A 6541-nucleotide genomic window follows, 5' to 3' on the forward strand; every position below is an offset into this window, starting at 1 on the left:
GTTAGCCAGGATGGTCTCGATCTCTTGGCCTTGTGATCCACCCACCTCGGCCTCCCAAAGTGCTGGGATTACAGATGTGAGCCACCGTGCCCGGCCTGGAAATTCTTAAGTGCTTAGAGTGAAATGCATTTTGTCAGAAGCCTATGAGGTTTTAAAACTCCGTATGTCTTTTTAATGACTAGCTGAATTCTCACCGATTCGTGAAGCCCACAGAGTACGATGTACATGTTCTAACAACTACTAGGGCCAAGCATTTTGGGAAAAAACAAAACAAAACATGGACAGCTTACTTTCACCAAATGTTAAAAGAAGGCATAAAATGAAATGACATTTATTTTACAATGGCGGAAGTCCTCAGGAAACGAAATGTGCTAATACATTTTAGCTCGTATGTATCCTTCTGATCACACCCATGTCCAAACAAGTGGTTTTCAAGCTTAAATGGGAAGAAACAATCTATGAATATTAAAGAAAATATGTATTCTTTGTACACTATTAAAGCAGGCTTAAAGGACAGATGAACCTCCAGCTGGGCTCAGTGGCTCACGCCTATAATCCCAGCACTTTGGGAGGCTGAGGCAGACGGATCACCCGAGGCCAGGAGTTTGAGACCAGCCTGACCAACATGGTGAAACCCAGTCTCTACTAAAAATACAAAAATTAGCTGGGCGTGGTGGCTCATGCCTGTAATCCCAGCTACTTGGGAGGCTGAGGCAGGAGAATCATTTGAACCCGAGAGGTGAAGGTTGCAGTGAGTCGAGATGGTGCCATTGCACTCCAGCCTGGGTGACAGAGTGAGACTCTGTCTTGAAAAAAAACAAACAAAAAAGACTGACTAACCTCCGCAGTGATTCTGGTCACTCCAGGAGCATGTTGTCCATTTGCCAGTGGAGAGGGCCTTGCCAGGGTGGAGCAACCATATTGGAGTCACGCTGGGACCCCACGGCCCCTAACACGGCCCCTAACAGGAGGCTTCTGAATGCCACAGTCCTCCCTCTCAGTGCAGTGTAGAGGCCACCAAATTCAGCTCCTGGGGGTGTCGGGGAAGGCAGTCTTCAATGCAGATTCCTGGGCCCCATTCCAGAGCTACTGAATCAGAATTTTGGGGTGGGGGTGAGCTTAGGACATTTATTTTTAACAAGCTATGAAGATGAGACCAACACGCTGTAAATTTGGAGAGTTACCAATGCACACCACGGGACTGGCTCATGCAAGATTTTCCATCTCTTCGGAATGCACAGAATGTGTCTTGTTGGAGAGAGAATCGGAAGAGACCAAAAAAGGTTTCCCCAAACTGAATGTGCTCTCACATGACTGGAGCTCCGTGTGTTTGCGTGTGGGACCGTTTCAGTTAGAGGAGGTTTATGCCTTTGCGGTGATGTTTTCCCACTGTAATACAACGTCCCAGTGTCTATGACACATGCTGCCTTTCTGAGGTCCACAGTGTGAACCTGAAGGAGCTGGTCCTCAAGACCGGCTTAAATTCAAGGTGGAGGCACCTGGCGGTCTGCTGACTGCAGGTCACATGTGTATTCTGCGTTCCTGGCAGAAAACACATATTTGTGTCATCTTGGGACCCTCAGGGTTGCCTGTTCCTGTTCACGGTGCCTGAATTGATGGCTGATGGGAAGTCCCACTTCTCCTTCTGGACCTACACAACAGACCTTGGCCTACGTCAGTCTTATCAACCATTGCAAATAAAACAAGCTTCCATCCCCTATTTACATAGCGGACCAGGATGCTCGGTCTATGTCAATCTTATCAACCAGTGCAAACCAAACAAGCCTGCATCCCTTATTTTCGTAGTGGACCAGGATGGGAGACTGGGAGGAAAACTTTTCTATAAAAGACAGCCCCTCTCTTGGTTGTCATGGAGCGCACCTTTGTTTTGTACCAATGACTGTGTCTCCCCGGCTTGCAAACTACTCTACTATTTGTAGAAACAAAGTCTCTCACTTAACCTAATACTTTTTTCTTGGTACTTTGGTTAGCAATGGGGATTGTAACTGAAGTGCCACTTGCATCACTACGATGCTGATGGTCTTCCGTTGCCCAAGGATTAAAATGTAACCATGATGAATTTTGAGTCAGGAAACACGTCACAGTGGGATTCTATTCCCCTGGATTCCCTTAAAGACACAGACACATATTCACTCAGGGCACTGATGAGGCTACTAAAAGGAATAAAAGATGGTATCATTATGGGGCCATTGAGGAAAGAGTTCTGCGAATCCTCCACGCCTCATTCTGTCACGGGAGAGAGTCTCTGCACTTCTATTTTCAGCAGGCCAACATTTCTCCGTGTTGCTTGTGATGATCTTATGAGGGGCCTGGAGAAATATGTACACGTAGATTTTAGCGTGAGTCTTGCAGCACTGCGCTTGGCAGAGTGTGTTCTCTTACAGAGCACCCCTGCGCTTGGAGTTGGGGCGCGGAGGACTGTCCACTTCACCTGACCCCGGAACGTGGCCCAGAGCTGCTGACAAGGGCCGTCATTTGTGAAACAGAGGACTATATTGTGCTCATCTCCAGCTACATGTGTGCGTGTCTTTGTGTGTTTTCTGTGAGTGTGTGTGGCTGTTTTCTGTGTATTTCCTCTGTGTGTGCTTCCTGTCTGTGTGTTTTCTCTCTGTATGTTTTTTGTGCATATGTGTGAGTGTGTTTTCTGTGTGTGTGTTTTCCTCTCTCTCTGTGTGTGTGTGTGTGTGTGAGTGTCCCCAACCTCACCAAGCATAGCTCAGGAACCTCAGTTGTCCCTTGAAAACACCGTGCTGCCAGGTACTAGACACAAATGTGACTTTAAAGGTGACCTTTACGCTCAAGCATCTTGTAGTCTAGATGAGGAAGAGAGAGGAATGGAACACCACATCCTCTTCAGAGCCAGGTGCTATGGGAAAGTTCCTGGCTGTCTTTGCAGACCGCACACCAAGACAGCTATTGTGATCACCACTTTATAGTGACCAGAATGTGTTCAGCAAGGCAGCCTGCCCACAGCCTGGAGAACTTACAATTTTTTCCAGGCGTGATCAAAAGCAACCAAACAAACAAATGTTTTCACTCCATAAACTGATATGTGCCAGGGAGACTTGTCCTGCTGTTTATGGAATGTGGGGGCACTTAGAGTGGGGGTGAAGGCTTGGCTCAGAGGAACCAGCAGCTGTGTTATCAGAGACAAAGGGAAGTGACAACGCAGTAATTTACAATGATCCCTGCCCAAATTATCTCAGCACTCCGACTAAGAGCAGTGTTCCTGGGCAAGGAGAACACACAATTTCTCACCTGCTGAAGAATGTGGAAGCCACAGGCAGTGTGGCTGGAAGTTCCCATTGTCCCTCCGTGAGTGACTTCATAAAGCTTCCATCAGGCACCTGGGCCTGGCTGCCCTCCTGCTCGGATTATTCTAAATATAAACAAACGACCCCCAAGGCCCGTGCTAACTCAATCGCACTTTTACATGTCTCAGGCCAGTCTGCTGTTTAGACTTCCTGGCAATCTCCTTGCAAGTCTTCTGTATTCCTTTTTGGATGTATCTTCATTTACTGTTACAATTTTTCTGCCTTCCTTTTGCCTCCTTCCAGGTGAACAAGACAATAATCTAAGAAGACATTCATATAAAAATTAATGGAACCAACTGCAGGAACTGCCAAATGTTATGTTGCTCACAGAAGTTTTGACTTTGAAAGATAAGCAGCTTCTATTTATTCCATGCTCCAATTAGGGAAAACACAAAACATTTTCTATCTGCTAAGATATATGTATTATATATGTACATATATATGAAATAAAAGTATAAATAACTGACTTAATTCTACATTCTTTCAAAATGAGGAAACAGGTCTAGCTTCTACAATTGTTCTTTGTTTTTTCAATTATTTAAGCAATTTCAAGAACTTAGAAGTTTCCCCTGCTTTGTAGGAAATAATAAAGTAAGATCCCACGTACTCCAGTTTCCCTCACTGGTAACATCTTGCAACACTGTAGTACAATGTAATAGACAGGAACCTGACACTGACACAATCCAGGCTCAGAACTTTCCATGTACAAGAATCTCCCTGTCACCGTTTGATGTCCACACCCGCTTCTTCCCACCCACACTCCTCCTGAGCCCCTGGCAACCACCAATCTGTTCTCAATTTCTAAAATTTAATACATAAATGTAATCATACAGCATGTAACTTTGTGAAATTGTTTTTTTTCGCTCAACATAATTCTTGGGAGGCTCACTGATGTGGCTGCATGGATCTATAGTTCATTCCTTTTTATTGCTGAGCAGTATTCCGTGATGTAGACAGACCCGTTTGCTTAACTGTTCACCCATTGAAGGACATCTGGTTTGTTTCTAGTTTTTGGCTGTTATGCTAAAGCTTCTATGAATAGACATTTTTATTTTTTGGGATAATGACCCAGGCATGCAGTGCAATTGCTGGGTCAAATGGTAGTTGCATGTGTGAAAGCTGTCAGAGTCAAAATGGAGTCACTTTTGTTCAAACCAATAAGCCCTGACAAATAGAGCCAGAAAAGGCCTTGGAGGGAAGATTCTCATGAATAAATGACTGACAGCAAGAACTATCATAAAAAATGGCAAAAAACAGAACCTTGCACAAAGGCCATTGCACCCCCCCCACACACAAACACACACACACAAACACACACACACACAAACACACACACACACACACACACACACACAAAATAATCCTGTAAGAACACCCCCCACACCTCTCCAACCTGGGACTGGAGTCCGTCTTGTTTTTGACACCTGTAGCCAAGGGTAATTATCTCAAGACAATTATGTCATCTTCCTCAATTTCCCTTTAAAAACCTTTGTCTTCTTTGACCTCCCTGAATACAAACATTGTTTGCTATGGCATATGTTTCCCACTGCTACGTCCTATTCCTGAATAACATCATTTTTCTTTAAAGAGCCTCTCTGTTGTTATTTAGGTTGACACGTTTCCCTTACAAACTACAAAACTGTGCTGGGTGCGGTGGCTCACGCCTGTAATCCCAGCACTTTGGGAGGCTGAGACGGGCGGATCACGAGGTCAGGAGATCGAGACTATCCTGGCTAACACGGTGAAACCCCGTCTCTACTAAAAATACAAAAAATTAGCCAGGCGTGGTGGCGGGCACCTGTGGTCCCGGCTAGGGAGGCTGAGGCAGGAGAATGGTGTGAACCCGGGAGGCGAAGCTTGCAGTGAGCCAAGATAGCACCATTGCACTCCAGCCTGGGTGACTGAGCAAGACTCCATCTCAGATAAATAAATCAATCAATAAATATAAAAAAATAAACTACAAAACTGTCTTTCAGAATGATTGTACCATTTTTATATTCTCACTGGCTATTTGGGAGAGTTTTAGCTTTTCCACGTCCTTGAAACATTTGGTGGTGTCACTGTTGTTTTTTTTTTAATTTTAGCAATTCTGAATGCTGTGTAATGATGTCTTATTTTCGTTCAATTTGCATTTCCCTAATTGCTAATAATATTGATAATATTTTTACGTGCCTTTTTGTCATCTGTATATTGTCTTTGATGAAATGTTTGTTCCTGTCTTTTTCTCATTTTCTACTTGATTGTAAAAAATACTTTGAAAGTTCTTTATATAATCTAGCTATTAGCCTGAGATGGCCACGTTGTTCCCAAATATTTTCTCCTAGTGTGTAGCTTGCAATTTTATATTTTAACATTTTTTCCCATACAGTAAAAGTTTTTAATTTTAATGAAGTCCTATTTATCAAGTTTTCTCTTCTGTGGATCATATTTGGTGTCATTGCCTAACCTGTATCTCAGAGGTTTTCTCCTATGCTTTTTTTCAAAGGTTGTATGATTTTACAGTTTATATTGAAGTCTATGATCTATTTTGAGTTATTTGTGTATAAATTGTAAGGTTTACTTCAGGGATTTTTTTTTTCTTTTTCTGACCTGTGGATGCTCAATTGCACCCAGAACCCTTTGCTGAAAGATTCTCCTTTTTAATTGCTTTTGGAGTTTTGTCAAAAATAAGTTGGACATATTTGTGTGAGTCTATTTCTTGGTTCTCTGTTCTGTTCCCTTAATTTATGTGACCATTTATCCACCATTTATCACTCAGTCTTCATTACTGTAGCCATAAAATAGGTCTTGACACCAGTTAGATTGTTTCTTCTCACTTTATTTTTCTATTTCATAATTTTTAACTCTATTCTTCTTTCTCATAATTTTTAACTCTTCTTGTTCTTTCTGATTTCTATACAATTTTTTTTGAGTAATATTGTCTATATCTGCAAAAAAACCTTGCTAGGATTATAACAGGTCTTGCATTAAACCATGTTAAACCATCCTTTTACTTTCAATCTGCCTTTATTGTTAAATTTGAAGTGAGTTTCTTGTGGGCAGTATATAGTTGAGTCATAGTTGTCTTTTTAATTATGTATGTATGTGTGTATGTATGTAGGTATTTACTTATTTGAGACAGGGTCTTACTCTGTCACCCAGGCTGGGGTGCAGTGGCGTGATCATGGCTCACTGCAGCCTCAGCCTCTTTGGGCTCAGGTAATCCT

At 42.7% G+C, this 6541-nt stretch overlaps 1 long non-coding RNA gene across 1 annotated transcript; it reads right to left on the reverse strand.

The window, feature by feature from the left end:
- Nucleotides 1-295: 295 nt before the first annotated feature.
- LOC100613470 (uncharacterized) lies at nucleotides 296-3333 on the reverse strand. Its single transcript, XR_001717439.3, has 3 exons — nucleotides 3280-3333; nucleotides 841-2330; nucleotides 296-436 (listed from the first exon to the last, which is right to left on the reverse strand). It is a non-coding gene; the product is annotated as an uncharacterized LOC100613470 (long non-coding RNA).
- Nucleotides 3334-6541: the final 3208 nt, after the last annotated feature.

This window comes from Pan troglodytes, chromosome 4 (genome assembly GCF_028858775.2).
Source record: "Pan troglodytes isolate AG18354 chromosome 4, NHGRI_mPanTro3-v2.0_pri, whole genome shotgun sequence".
In the NCBI taxonomy this organism is placed as follows: Eukaryota; Metazoa; Chordata; class Mammalia; order Primates; family Hominidae; genus Pan; species Pan troglodytes.